Here is a 16,645-nt window from a genome sequence, read left to right on the forward strand (position 1 = left end):
AACAAGAAGGTCCTTCAGTTTTTGATTCTGTTCTGTTTATGATTTTTCAGAGAAACATATTAAATCTTTACTTAATTATTCTAATTTCTAAACAATAATTTCAAAACTTTATATGAAGATGCTTTTACTAAACTACATGGCCATCCCTAAAAATAAATTCATTGCTATTTAGTGGGGGAATTTTGCTTGTAATCATTTTTGGAAAAATAAAATTGCAGTCAATGTGCATGTCTGACTGATTTCTGAAAGGATGTCTGCTCCTGTGTAGAGACCATACATGGTGGCAATTAATGTACTAATTTAAATATTTAATACCTATTATACCAAATAACAGTAAAACACAAACATATGAACTAAGAACTGAAAACAGAATTAAATATTTTTATTTTTTGAAACAGGGTCTGACTCTGTCACCTAGGTTGGAATACAGTCATGCAAATGTAGCATGCTGTAACCTTGAACTCCTGGCCTTCGGCGACCTTCCCGCCCTTTTAAAATAGAATATCAGTGTGATCCTTTACCTGTAGCTTTATTATCAAAATATATGAATTTGCTCATATTTTACATTAATAATAATAAGACAGGCATTATTTTGTACATTTTTTGTGGCTGGCAGTCTATCTTGTATTCTTTGATTCACTTGTGTTAGATTTTACTTAATCTGAAAAATACATATTTTTTTCTTTGCTTTAGGTCTTTGCTATAGAATATAATGTCATATTATTTGCTATTAAATTGATACTAAAATTTTTATACCGAGAAAGGGATGTGGATTCCTTGAAGGATACCCAGTATGTCCACTGATCTCATTATTCAGCAGCTTGTGTATCAGCTAAGCCAGATGGTAAGATTGCATCATTATTACACACTTGGAGCTGCCTTTGGTAAATTTAAAGTAGTCATTATGATTTCATGATTCATTGAAGAGCATTTTAAAATTATTCTGTTAAAATTCATATCCTATCATTTCTCTGCTCAAAAATTCTCCATGGTTTCTTGAGTTTATCATCATAAAGCCCAGGTTCTTAGGCTGGACTACAGAACTGATATGCTCTGGCTATCAGGCTCTGTCTGATCTCATTTTCAACCATGCTTCCCCCTGTTCACTCGATTTCTGGTAGTTCTCAAATCATAGCAGCCAAGTTCTGCCTCAGGGCTCTCTTCATACTATTCGCTGTAGCTAGAGGGCTTTTCTCTAGATATCCATATGCCTTGTACCCTTATTTTTTCTGGTCTTTGAACAAAACCTCATGTTCATTGTCCAATGCTAGTAGGAATTTAACTGGCTTTGGCTATCTAAGGAAACTAATGTGATCAGCTCTTTCTTTACCAATCTCTAGTTATTCCAGAGTTTTTCATTATTTCTCCCTGCATGGAATTATTCCCTTCATGGTTTTATTAATTTGGGTTACTCTTCAAGAACCAGTACAAATGCTAATTTCTCAATGAAATATTCTGTGATATTCCAAAGCAAAATCAGTGGCTACCTTCTCTACTTTCATAATGCCTGACTTACACACTCATAATGTGATTATAAAGAAGAAAGGTCCTATCAAGGCAGTTCAAATAAGAAGGGACTTTATTGATGGGGCAAAGGCAAAGCTTGTAGCTTTCCATGGACAAAACCCAAAACATTTGCATTTTATCCAAGCCACAAAATACTTTTAGTTCATGGCCAAATGAAAAGGCAGGAGTCAAGGCTCCATCTCTACCTCACAGCCCTCAGAGGCAGATAGCTCCTCTTTCTTCAAGTCTCTTTCCTTCTCCAGCTTTTCTCTGAAGAACCACTCTGTTCCCTTCTTTGGCTTCTTCATAGAGCCAGAGCTTTGAATTACATGTGTGTATTAGTTTGTTCTCACACTGCTATAAAGATACCCTCTGAGACGCAGTAATTTATAAAACAAACAAGTTTAATTGAGTCACAGTTCTGCATGGCTGGAGAGGCCTCAGGAAACTTACAATCATGGTGGATGGCAAAGGGGGAACAAGGCATGTCTTACATGGTGGCAGGAGAGTGGGGGAGGTGCTAGACACTTAGTAAACAGCTCAATCTTGTGAAAATTCACTCATTATTACAAGAACAGCAAAGGGGAAACCACCCCCATGATCCAGTCTCCTCCCTCCACATGTGGGGATTACAATTTGAGATGAGATTTGAGTGGGGACACCGAGCCAAACCATATCAATGTGACTTTGTCTAGGCCTAGTTTTATAAGATGTTTCATTTCTACCATTGAATTAATCAAATTGTCTCTGCCTTTTTAGTTTTCAACTCCAAATTTCTGAAAATAATCTATTTGGATAAGTTTGGATTCATGAATTTAATTTGGATAAATTTGGATTCATGAAATTAATTTCTCTAAGGCAAATGTCCTGAGCCAGGTGTTCACTAGTGTACTCAGCTATAACCAGCCAATGGGATTATTTAGGAGGAACAAGAACATTTAGGCCCAAACAATACCAGCCAAGTTTTGCTTCAGGGCTCTTTTCATACTATGTCAAAGAAAGGAGAATAGGCTGGGCATAGAGTGGACAAAGTAAAGGGTAGGGACCCATGCTGGCTAACTAACACCAAGCTCGCTTCTAGCTGGTATGGTTTGGCTTTGTGTCCCCATCCAAATCTCATCTCAAATTGTAATCCACATGTGTTGAGGGAGCAACCTGGTAGGAGGAGATTGGATCATGGGGGTCATTTCCCCCATGCTTTTCACATAATAGTGAGCGAGTTCTCATGAGATCTGATAGTTTAAAAGTGTGAGGCAGTTCCACCCTCATTCTCTCTCTCTACTGCTGCCTTGTAAAGAAGGTACTTGCTTCTCCTTTGCCTTCTGCCGTGATTGTAACTTTCCTGAGGCCTCTCCAGCCATGTGGAACTAAGAGTCAGTTAAACCTTTTTTCTTTATAAATTACCTAGTCTTAGGGAGCTCTTTATAGCAGTGTGAAAACAGAATAATACACTAGCTAACTAGGGACACTGTATCTAGTTATGGACTCCATGCTTTTGATGTCCACTAACTTGTTTAAGTTCAAGCCAAAGAGAGTAACTAGGTGTGTCTGGACATCATATCATGTATCAAAATATTTGAAAAACACACAAGTGCACAAAACATAAAATAATACCATGGGAGATATGATAATTATTTTTTAATTAATTGAAGAAGTCTAATTTGAAAGAAAAAAGTATAAGTACATATCTATGCCATGAGAAAACTAATGAAGTCCTTCTCAAGAACCTGGGAATAATGTAAATTAGATATAATAACATTTAACACTATAGAATTGATATTCCCAGTTATCTTAGCCAGGAGGTGACCTCCAGGCTGGTGAGATTTGCTATTACCTGATGAGCCATGAACCTATGTGGCAGATATTGTGGGCTAGGTGGTGCTGTGCCTATTCCTAGCTATTTTCTTCTTAGCTGCATTCACTATGTAGCCATTGATGCTGCTCTTCATCAGGATTTCAGTTACTCAGAGTCAATCACATTCTTCACGGCTGCAAAATATCTATAAGAAAACTTGTGTCCACTCATTTAGAAATACAAGAGTGAAAAAAGTTAAATATTGTTAACAGGCCTCCAAGAATTCTCACAGGAGAGGGTAACTTGGCACAGGGACTTTATCTGTCCAAGCCAAGTGGTTTGTCAATTTCCATTGAGTAGCTGGATCCATTATGCCATTAAATATTTGAATTAAGTAATGGACTTTCTTTCTTCTTATTTCATGCTCAATCAACTTTTTTATTACAATTTGTGTTCCCCTGTAGCTTGTTATGACATATTAAGACAATATAATATGTAGAAGACAATAGGACTTAACTCACTCAATTATCCTTTCCATGAGAAGTTTAAAATACTAGCATTATGTTTTATATATTTAAGTCATCTCTAAGTAAGTCTCTGTATTCAATCTATATTTGTGCAATGACAGGATGGCATCTTAGGCCTAGCGAATAAGTGATTGGCATCTGGTAAAGTGTTTTACCTCCTGCTATTCACCTTCTGTATATTTATATATACAAATAAACACACACACACGTTTCTCTATATGTTCAATGCGATACCAATCAACAGCCAAAAGATTTTTTATGAAATATGAACTGATTGCATATTTCATATGGATAAAAATATATGAAAGAATAACCAAGGTAGTTTTGAAAACCAGTACAATGATGATGGTATTCTCTTATAAAATCCCCCCGAAGTATGTTAACCTACAATGAAAGAAACAGTGTGCCATATACATGAATGAAAATAATGGATCTATGGAATACACGTTAGATTACCAAACAGTCTTCATCAGGTATATAACTTGTGATAAAACTGGAATATTACTATCAAAGGTTTGTTCAATAAATGATGTTTTGAATACTCTTTATAAATTAAGTGAAATATTAATAAATAATTTTAATAAACTTCAACCCTTTTCTTATACTACACACATTCACACAGAATAGAATCATATGTACATTTCAGATTGTCAGGCGCTAAAATTAAACAAATAAGAAATATTAGTGGAAAATAACTTTATAATATTTGATAGGGAAGATCTTTCTAGGTAAGAATGAAACCCCAGAAGCCTTAATGGCAATATTGACAGATTTGATTAAAGAAAAATTAAATATCCTTCAATGCTAAAATGTAATTATAAAAATACAAAGAACAATTAAAAGAAAATATTTTTAATAAATACAGTAGACATAGAACCATTACCAAGGTAACTATGGCAGAAACCCAATGAAAAAATGAATGAAGATTAAGAATTGGTAGTTGGGGCCGGGCGCAGTGGCTCATACTTATAATCTCAGCACTTTGGGAGGCCGAGGTGGGCGGATTATGAGGTCAGGATATCAAGACCATCCTGGCTAACACGGTGTAAACCCGTCTCTACTAAAAATACAAAACATTAGCTGGATGTGGTGGCGGGCACCTGTGGTCCCAGCTGCTTGGGAGGCTGAGGCAGGAGGATGGCGTGAAGCTGGGAGGCAGAGGTTGCAGATCGGGGCACTGCACTCTAGCCTGGGCGACAGAGCGAGACTCCATCTCAAAAAAATAAAAATAAATAAATAAATAAATAAATAAAAAGAATTGGTAGTTGGTAGTTCAGTGAGCAAGAATTACAGAAATTTCCAAGAATTATAAGAAGAGGTGCTATGCCACACTAATATGCAAAGAACTTCAATATGCACTAATGTGTCATTTTAAACCGTATAACTCACCATCATCAAAAAGATTAGTATCTGTTGTGAAGGAGAATGCATAAAATAGAAACAAGCAGAAAATGTATAATTAAAGCACTTTTGAAGGAAAATTTAGCCCTATTTTCAGATTTCACATGTGCATCCCCTTTGACCTAGGATTTTGTTTCCAAGAATCTATCCTAGAGCAACAGTCACACATTACAAACAGGGTGTAAGCACAAGATGTTCACTGCAGAATTGTTTATTCTGTACTATCTATACTATGAAATGGAAAACAACCCAATTTCCCATCAGTAAGGATATTTTAATAAATTAAGATACATTTATGGTGCAGCCTTTAAAATAAATGTTACAGAGCTTTAAATACTGCCACAGAGCAACTGTCAAGATACGATTTTAAGGAGGAGGAAAAGACAAGAAAGAATCCACAAAGTACATTCCTTTTTATGTAAACATAAGAGATGTGTGTGTGTGTATGCACGCACATGCCTGTGCATGCATGAAGAGAGGGGCTTTCCCAGTTACCTTGACATATTTCATATTATTTGATGTATTGCAATAATTATTCATGTATTAGTTGAGCACACACACTTTTTCTTTAATAATTGGTGTTTTCTCAGAACATTGCAGTATAATGCTCAGGCCAAAATAAGCACCAGTGGATAAAAGGTACAGAGAAGCAATGTAGAGGGTTTCTGTATTGTACAGCTGGCCCAAACATATTCATTTTCGGGCTGGACAATAATCTAACAATGGCTCCATGAAAGGGAGTGCAGTATCCAAGGGAACAGATGACAGTTGATACTCTCTGATTCTATGATTCAAAATGTAAACCTTGGAATAATTAATCTACATGCATTACTTCAATCTGTTGCCTAACCTGCAGGTGCCATTTACTAGGCACGCCTGGTGTGACTCAGGTATTCTTATCCTGTTCACTCATTTGAGGATAACATTACTACCAGTAGGGGAACTAGATGTTACATTTAAATATGTTCAAAGCATTGCATGGAATTTTCTTTATTTAACCCATTCATCTTAATGCCTTTTTCCAGTTCAAAGGAAAAACAAGTACTGTATTTTCTAAGCTCTCTAGCTGTGATAACAGAAACACAAAAAGATGAGGATTGAGAACTGTTGTGATGCAAAAGGAGTGCAAAAATGTTCATAAGATTTTTGTTGCATATAATATAAAATCATTTTAATTAACTTGAGTTAAAAGGTGGGTTACATTGTTCTCCTCAAGCATGCAACTCTAACAGTAGATTTGCAACTTCTAAATTATGAGTTTTGCTAATACTCTTTAAATAAATCTCCCAGCAATGACTCCATTGTATAAAAATTTAAGAACTACTTATTATTTTCTCTAGTACTGAATTTATTAAAGATGAGCTACAATTCTGACAGCAGAATATATTCCATCTGTCCTTATCAAAAGAATACTTGAGGTCAGGTACGGTGTCTCATGCCTGTAATCCCAGCACTTTGGGAGGCTGACACAGATGGATCACTTGAGGTCAGGAGTTTGAGACCAGTGTGGCCAATATGGTGAAACCCTGTCTCTACTAAGAAAATACAAAAATTAGCCAGGCATGGTGGTGCGTGCCTGTAGTCCCAGCTACTTGGGAGGCTGAGGCAGGAGAATTGCTTGTGCTCGGGAGGTGGAGGTTGCACATAGCGCCACTGCACTCCAGCCTGGGTGACATAGTGAGACTCTGTCTCAAAAAAAAAAAAAAAGAAAAAAAGAAAAAAAAGATTACTTGGGATACTTGAGATAGGGATATTATGCTAAGTTTTCTCTAACATTATGCATGATAATGTATAATAGAAAATATCCATTCAAAAATATTTGTAGACAATATTACTTGTTAAAATGTAAAGACTAACTTCACAAATATATTTTGTTATATTTTGTTATATATTTTATTATATTTTACTGGGAATTGTTCCATGTAAATATTATTGTGAAGAAACATACTCTCTTCCTTTCTGCCACCAATGGGAATTTTGATTTATGGTAAATGATTTGGACCTTATGTTTATTAAGGACAAACATAGATTCAACAGGACACTTGACATTGCCCTAAGATAATCATGTTGCAATGTGTGTGGTATTTTTTTTGATATTTTATTTTATTTTTCTTTTTTATTATACTTGAAGTTCTAGGGTACATGTGCACAACATGCAGGTTTGTTACATATGTACACATGTGCCATGTTGGTGTGCTGCACCCATTAACTCATCATTTACATTAGGTATATTTCCTAATGTTATCCCTCCCCTCTCCCTCGACCCCACGACAGGCCCTGGTGTGTGATGTTCCCCTTCCTGTGTCCAAGTGTTCTCATTGTTCAATTCCCACCTATGAGTGAGAACATGCAGTATTTGGTTTTCTGTTCTTGTGATAGTTTGCTGAGAATGATGGTTTCCAGCTGCATCCATGTCCCTACAAAGGACGTGAACTCATCCTTTTTTATTGCTGCATAGTATTCCACGGTGTATATGTGCCACATTTCCTTAATCCAGTCTGTCATTGATGGACATTTGGGTTGGTTCCAAGTCTTTGCTATTGTGAATAGTGCCGCAATAAACATACGTGTGCATGTGTCTTTATAGCAGCATGATTTATAATCCTTTGGGTATATACCCAGTAATGGGATGGCTGGATCAAATGGTATTTCTAGTTCTAGATCCTAGAGGAATCACCACACTGTCTTCCACAATGGTTAAACTAGTTTACAATCCCACCAACAGTGCAAAAGTGTTCCTATTTCTCCACATCCTCTATAGCACCTGTTGTTTCCTGACTTTTTAATGATCGCCGTTCTAACTGGTGTGAGATGGTATCTCATTGTGGTTTTGATTTGCATTTCTCTGATGGCCAGTGATGATGAGCATTTTTTCATGTGTCTATTGGCTGCATAAATGTCTTCTTTTGAGAAGGGTCTGTTCATATCCTTTGCCCACTTTTTGATGGAGTTGTCTGTTTTTTTCTTGTAAATTTGTTTGAGTTCTTTGTAGGTTCTGGATATTAGCCCTTTGTCAGATGAGTAGATTGCCAAAATTTTCTCCCATTCTGTAGGTTGCCTGTTCACTCTGATGGTAGTTTCTTTTGCTGTACAGAAGCTCTTTAGTTTAATTAGATCCCATTTGTCAATTTTGGCTTTTGTTGCCATTGCTTTTGGTGTTTTAGACATGAAGTCCTTGCCCATGCCTATGTCCTGAATGGTATTGCCTAGGTTTTCTTCTAGGGTTTTTATGGTTTTAGGTCTAATATGTGTGCTTTTAAAAGAAAACCAATTAATCTCTGTAATTTTTTTTTTTTTTTTTGAGATGGAGTCTCGCTCTGTCCCCCACGCTGGAGTGCAGTGGCTCAATCTCGGCTCACTGCAAGTTCTGCCTCCCGGGTTCATGCCATTCTCCTGTTTAGCCTCCTGAGTAGCTGGGACTACAGGCACCTGCCACCACGCCTGGCTAATCTTTTGTATTTTTAGTGGAGACGGGGTTTCACCGTGGTAGCCAGGATGGTCTTGATCTCCTGACCTCGTGATCCACCAGTCTCGGCCTCCCAAAGTGCTGGGATTACAGGCGTGAACCACTGTGCCCAGCCCAACCTCTGTAATTTTAATAGTGTTAGTTTTTCTAAAGTTAATAATTTTTCAGTTTTTGATTAATTGGTGTCATTACAATTTAGCTTCCCTAATTAAACAAGTATCATACTCAAAGAACTACTTTATATATGCATAATGATGTATATAAATCCATAATAAATTATATCTGCCAAATATAGGTATCAAAATAGAGCTTGTGTATGTCTATAAAATAGTTATGCATATTTTTATCTATCTACTGTTATCTTTCTATTAGGATGATGTAAAAGTAATTGCGATTTTAGCCATTACAAGTATTGAAAGTAATGGCAAGATCACAATTACTTTTGCACCAATCTAAATATCTATCTCTATGTAGCTATCCATGATTGCACACTCTGTACGCCCACACACAAATAGATTATTAACCTTTGACATATGGTTCTCTTCTTACCATGATTCAAATTATCACCCTAGTTTGGAGTAATAATCATTAAGTCAAAATTTACCTTTTGACATCTTTAATCCTCTAAGACTGAGAATATGTGAAAAAAAAAACACTTCAAAATGCTTGCAGTACTAGAAATTCCTATTTTAAAAAGTTCGCTGCGGAACAGAACATTGTATTCATTCATTCTTTCACAAATATTTACTGTCTACCTGATGCTAGGTCACCTTATACTAGTCACTGTTCAAGGAATTCAGAATATATCAGTGAGCAAAACAGACAAAGAACCCTATACTTGAGGATCTTATGTTTTAGGAAGTATGGAGGATCAACAAAAATAAACATAACAATTCAGTAAATGATATGGCGTGTTCAGTAGGAAACTAGTACCTGTGGACCAAGGCAGGCTTGCCACTGGTGTCCGTATGGCCCTTGAGCTAAGTTTTTTGTTTTTGTTTTTTTTAACATTCTTAAACAGTTGGAAAACTTCACAAGATTGTGTGATGTGGTAATTATGTGAAATTAAAATTCCTGTCTCCATAAATAAAGTTTTGTTGAAACAGCCATGACCATTGGTTTAAACATTGTTTATAACTGATTTTGCAGTGCAACAGAAGAGTTGAGTAGTTGAGAGAGAAGCAGAACATATGATCTGGAAAGCCTGAATTATTTACTCTCTAGCCCTTTACAAAACAAGTTTGCCAACCCCTGAGTTAAATAACTTAGTAATACTTTACCTCTCCACCGAAATATTAATGTGTTTATATAGATAGTTACATTAATATTTAGATCTCAGTTCATTAATACATTATTTTGCTAAAAGCTTTTTCAAATTAAAATTTAAACATTGGGGTGGTTGGTGGTAAGAAACCTAAAGACAGCCTGTCAAATCTCCTAAGTATCTTCATTAATAGACACATTACTGTCAGATAAATGCAGAATTAAAATTTGATTTGCATTGAAATAACAATAATAGAATTCCTATGTGCCAAATGCTTTGGCTACACTATCTAAGTTCTCAAAGCAACCCACTGAAATAGGTATTTCTATTTCCATTTTATAGACAAAGATGCAGGTGGTTTGAGTGACTTGCCCAAGATCACAGCAAACCTGCTGGGTGGTTGAACCTTGATTAAATTTCGGTCTCTTTACTCTAAATCCAGTGCTATTCCTTCTACCCTAGAGTTAACTCTAAGCCACGCATTACACTGAGCATTGGTTTTACAGCTCCTTAACACTGCTAAGCAATTAAGCAACATTGAAATTTAAGTGTTATCAGCAATTTGGGTTGAAATAGTGTGAAATACCATCTAAATCCAGAATGAAATGAATAAATGAAGATTATCTTATTGGCCAGTTTCTGTAAATGGGCATGTTCCCTACTTAATGATTTAGACTGCTTTTATCATATGAACAACGTGTACGCTTGATAAAAATCAAACTCCATCTAAGCTTTTTTATGTTTACTCAGGGATATCAGTTACTCACCATTCATTTTCGTAAAACAAATTTTAGAACGAATTGATGGAATGGGTGAGAGAATAGTGGGACAGATAAGAGGTTGTAAGTTTAACCAAAATGAAGATCAAGGGTAGGGAAAACAGAACTGACTTTATCAAGGACTGCAGCTTTGATAACCACAGAGAAAAGTGAGCTGTGAGCTCAGATAAAAATAGAGAACTCAGATAAACAGGCTGTTTCAAGGTAAAGGGTATAGGTAATCCAAGGTCCATGAAGGTTTATCTTTGCAAAAGCAGGATGAGAAGGGAGGCTGAGATGAGGCTTATTCGAGAGTTTAAAGAATAGGATGAACACTTAGGGCTCCTCATTTTTAAGAAGCATTAAATATGTTTGTTATTATGTGTGTTCTAAGGATGATATAATCTATCAAAATTTTCCATTTTTGATTTTTCATGATGCTGTTTTTCTAACTCTGTTTCTAATTTTTCATATTTTATTCTATAACTAGGAGTTATAAGTTAAATCAAATGATTAGTGAATCGGAGGGTTACTCATTCATTCAAAAATATTTCTCAAGTACTTTTTATTAGGTCAGATGCTTTGCTAATCGGAGAATGCAGTAATATAGACTGTCAGGGTCACTTTCCTCATTAAGCTCACATTTTATTGCAGAGACAGAGAGTAAACCACTTATTACATAATCATCCAGTTAAATTCTTCAGGCTGGGCACAGTGGCTCATGCCTGTAATCCCAGCACTTTGGGAGGCTGAGGAGGGCTATCGCCTGAGGTCAGGAGTTCAAGACCAGCCTGGCAAACATGGTGAAACCCCATCTCTACTAAAAATACAAAAATTAGTTGGGCATGGTGGCGCATGCCTGTAATCCCAGCTACTCAGGAGGCTGAGACATGAGAATTACTTGAACCCGAGAGGCGGAGGTTGCAGTGAGCCAAGATTGTGCCACTGCACTCCAGCCTGGGCGACAGAGCTAGACTCTGTCTCAAAAAAACAAAAAAAAAAAACAAAAAAAACAAACAAAAAAAACAAACAAACTTTTATGAAGAAGTACAGAGTACTTTGAGAGCATATAACAGGGAATTGATCTAGTCAGGGAAAGATGCTTCAGGGTGTAATTTTTAGGCTAAGAAATCCAAGATGAGTAAGGGTGTCTGAGTTTGTTTGGGTTGTTATAACAAACTACCTTAGACTGTGCAACTTATAAACAACAAAAATTTATTTCTCACAATTCTGGAGGCTGGGAAGTCCAAGGTTAAGGCAGTGGTAGATTCATGTCCACTGAGGGCCCACTTTCTGGTTCATAGATGATGCCTTCTAGTTGTGTCCTACTTGGTGGAATGGGTGTGGGACCTCTTAATCCCATTTGTAAATCCTCTTCCCTTATGACCTTGTCACCTCCCAAGGCCCCATGTAATCCTTATCACATTGGGGATTAAGTTCCAACATATAAATTTTGGGGGATATAGACGTTCATACCATATCAAGGGATTTCTTTCTAAATGGGGCTGGCATGTATCAGAAAAAGAAATATTTAAACAAGCTCTCAGGCTGGGAGAGGAAGAGTGCACCTGTTCAAATAACTGAAGGAAATGGAAGAAAGAGAAGCTGGAATGTGGAGTAGCAAGGGGGATAGGGGAGAAACATAAAGCTGGGGAGCTGGGCAGGAGTGAGACTATACTCTTTGAAAACATGTTCATGATTTAATATGTTTTATCTTTCTGGCAGCTTCAGTTAATTGATTTTAAACAGAAGCATTATTTTTAAAGGATTTTTAGTGGAACACTCCAGAGAGTGGAGTGAATTGGAGGAAGCCTTGAATTGATGTGAAATACCAGTTAGTAAATAATTAATGTGGTCCAATGGAGGCTAAAATAAAGGAGCAATGGGCAAGCGAAGAAAAAGTAGATAGGTGTGAGATATGTTTAGAAAATACAGTTGTATGTATCTAGTCCAAAACTGGATATGGGAATTGAAGGAGTGTAGGAACGATTCTAACTTCTATGACTGGATGCATGAATTCGCTCTTGACTGAGAGAGAACACTGGCTGAGGAGCAGGATTTTGCAGGTAATATTATGAGTAGCATTCTGAAATATTGAGCTTGAAGTGTCTGTGGGATATCTAGGCCAGGATATTGAGTGAGTCTTCAATTAGATATGAGTCTGATGCTGAGAGGAAGGTCTCAACTGGAGGCAAATAAGTAAGAAGTAATAGCAGAGGACTGATAATATAAGCCATTGTAGTGAGCTACACAGAACAGACTGGATGATGAGAACCTATCTAGGTGCATGCCCTGAGGGGCTTTTATCATATCAAGAAAGATGAACCAATTTTAAATGCTGATGAGGGTTCATGCAAATGACCACGGAAAAAACACCTCTTAGGTTTAGTGACATGAAGGTTTTTGGAGAATTTGCCAGACACATTTCTATGGAAGGATGCAGATTGAAGACACATTTAAGCATAAATTACAGATGAAGACATGAAGAAAACAAATATAGATGGCTTTTTAAAGAAATGTAGCTGTGTGAGGAAAAGGAATTTTGATAAGTGGTGACACTGAAGGAGGTAATTTTAGCTTTGGAACATTTTAAGATGGAAGATATTGGAAGACATATATTTGAATACTGCTAAGAGGCATTCAATAGAGAAGTGGTTGGAGCCTCACTAAAATAGCATCATATCCTAGTTTTGTGTAAAAATTTAGACTGACATCTGGTGTTACTGCCAACTTATTTATGATGACTTTTCCCATCACAAAGTGTGTGGGTTTAGATGATACGTGGTCATCCTACAATGTTGAAGAAAGAAGGGATAGTTTAAGGTATAAGAAGGGATCTGGAAAACAGATTGGAAGAGGCATGTTAGTGTGTTAGAATGAGGTCAAAACAAAGTAGGTAGAGGCCATTCTACCAACTTGTGCAGATTTGATAGTGAGAATTGATGCTTCAATTTGCTGTATAAAATAAGACAAAGCAGTGGAGATACAATAGTCTTTTCAACAAATGGTGCTGGGACAACTGAATATCTACATACAAAAGGATTAAGTTGAATCCCTACGTCACACCATATACAAAAAATTAATCCAGGGTGTATCATAAACATAAAGTCGTATCTAAACCTTTTAACCTCTTAGAAAAAATATAGGAATAAGTCTTTGTAATTTAGGATTAGGCATAGCCTTATTAGATATGACATCAAAAGCACAAATTCCAAAATGAAAAATAGAGAAATTAGACTTAATCAAAATCCAAAATTTTGTGCTTCAAAAGATACCATCAAAAGAGTGAAAAAACAACTCACAATGTGGGAGAAAATATTTCTAAAACATATATCTGATAAGAAACTCATATGTAGGACATACAAAGAAATTATACACATCAATAATAGAAAATAATAATCCATTAAAAATACAGATGTATTTACATACAGATGTAAATACAGATGTAAACTTGGGTTACTATAAGTCAAAAACGCACTTTGACTTATGATATTTTCAACTTATGATGGTTTATTGGGACATAACCCCATTTCAGTAAGTACACTCCACTGTATTTAACCCTATTTAAGTAAGAACACTTCATGCAAGTCATGCCATTGTAAGTCAAGGAGTGCACTGAATGCATATCACTTTTGCACCATAGTAAAGTCAAAAAATCTTAAGTCAAACTATAATTAAGTTGCAGACCATCTGCATAGGCAAAGGACCTGAATAGACATTTTTCCAAAAAATGATACTCAAATGGCCAATAAACACTTGAAAATATGTTCAACATCATTAGCTGTCAGTGAAATGCAAATTAACACCCCAGTGAGATACCACTTCACATAGATTAAAGTTACTATAATCAAAAAGATAGATAATAAAGTGTGGGAGAGGATGTAGGGAAATTAGAACCTCCATACACTGCTGGTGGAAATATAAAATGGTGTAGCTTTTTTGGAAAACAGTCTTGTAGTTCCTCAAAACATTAAAGTTATATCACCAGCAATTCCACTCCTAGGTATATATGCCTCAAAAATTAAAGTGTATATTCATACAAAAACTTGTGCACAAATGTTCATAGCAACATTATTTGTAATTGCTAAACAGGTAGAAAAATTCCAGGCTGGCATGGTGGCTCATGGCTATAGTCCCACCACTTTGGGAGGCACAGGTGGTTGGATCTCTTGAGCCCGGGATTTCGAGGCCAGCCTGGACAACACGGAGAAATCCCATCTCTACCTGCCCCCACCCCCCAAAAATACAAAAATTAGCCTGATGTGGTGGCGCATGCCTGTAGTCCCAGCTATTCGGGAGGCTGACATGGGAGGATCTCATAAGCTTGGTAGGTCGAGGCTGCAGTGAGCTGAAATTGCACCACTGCACTCTAGCTTGGGCGACAGAGTGAGACCCGGTCTCAATAGAAGAAAAACTCCAAATGTCTATCAGGCAATGAATGTCTAAAGAAAATGTAATATAATCATACAATGGAATATTATTCTACCATAAAAATGGGTAAAGTACAGATACATGCTAAACGTGGATGAACCTTGAAAACATTATGCTAAGTTAAAAAGACAGAAAAGGTCAAATGTATGATTCTATTTATATACATTTTTAGAATAGGTGAACTTATAGAGAAAGAAAATAGACTGGTGATTTCCAGAAGCCAGGAATGGATAGATGGGGTGTGGGAAAGATGAGGAGTGACTGCTAATGGGCATGGGATTTCTTTTTGGGGTTAAAAAATATGCTAACATTGATTGTGGTGGTGCTTGTACAACTTTGTGAGGCTACTGGAAATCACCGAATACTTTAATTGTGTGAATTATGTGGTATATGAATAATATTCTAACAAAGCTCTTATATTTTTTAAAAAGAAAGCAGATTATTTGTTGATAGCACAGAGGCAGGAGATCATATTATTGAGGCTTAACAAGATTTGGAAGAGCTAGTTTAGGGAGAAGGAGAATGAGTTGATTTTAAATAATCTTCACAGGAAAGGGAGGGCTTGTTAATGGAGAGATGCAATATAGTGAAAGGACAAAGACTAGAGATTCTGAGAACACTAACTCGATCAAATTCCTAAATGTGTAAACTATATATTCTGTAAGTTCAGGGTTATAATATATATTCATGATTTTTGTCTTAAAATATTATCTTTAGTTTGATGGCATAATGTTAAAATTTAGGTAAGACTAACCAAGTACATTCTAGTCTGAGTCTCTCAGTAATTGTTTTGTGTGCAAGGAAATTGGGCAAATCAAAATTAAGCTTTTAATCACTTTGCTTTCATGTTCAGCTTTTGTATGATGAACAGGAAGAAAGGGGAGTTACCAGAAATATTTTGAGAAACAGGTAGAAAAATAGGTGTTGAAAAGAAGTTTATCTACAGTACTTTTGCCCGAAGAAAGTATAAGACGATTGCTAGGAAAATATCAACCCACCTTACCACCTCTTCAACAGAGCCTATCTGCAGCCCTGGAGAGTAAACATTGCCTGTCTAATGTAAATAGTAATTAATCAATTTCTTCTCACTTTGCTTAAAAGTTGTGCAAGGGACAAGAAGACTGTGCAAACCAAATAAAATGAACTGTCAATTTCACTCGGGGAAGCATTTAAGACTAGTTATGCATATAAGCTGCAGCAATTCATTTACTCATAAAAATCATTAAGACTGCCACCTGGGTCATCGAAGGGACCGTCACCGCTGTGGGAAGACAAATCTTTCATGACAATGAGACAGAAGCTGCATCCTTCATTAGACCACAGCTACAGTCTAGCGGTATTTTTCAGCTGAGAAACTTTTCAGCATTGCTCATTCTGGCCATAGCAAGTGATTTTTTTCTCCCTTTCATAATGCTTCACTCTCTCTTAAATGGTGCTTTCTTCCTGGAATACTCTGTAGAGCAGAAAAAGGTAAATCACCAGAGTAAGAATTTCAGA

This window comes from Macaca mulatta, chromosome 7 (assembly GCF_049350105.2).
Source record: "Macaca mulatta isolate MMU2019108-1 chromosome 7, T2T-MMU8v2.0, whole genome shotgun sequence".
NCBI classification, from domain to species: Eukaryota; Metazoa; Chordata; class Mammalia; order Primates; family Cercopithecidae; genus Macaca; species Macaca mulatta.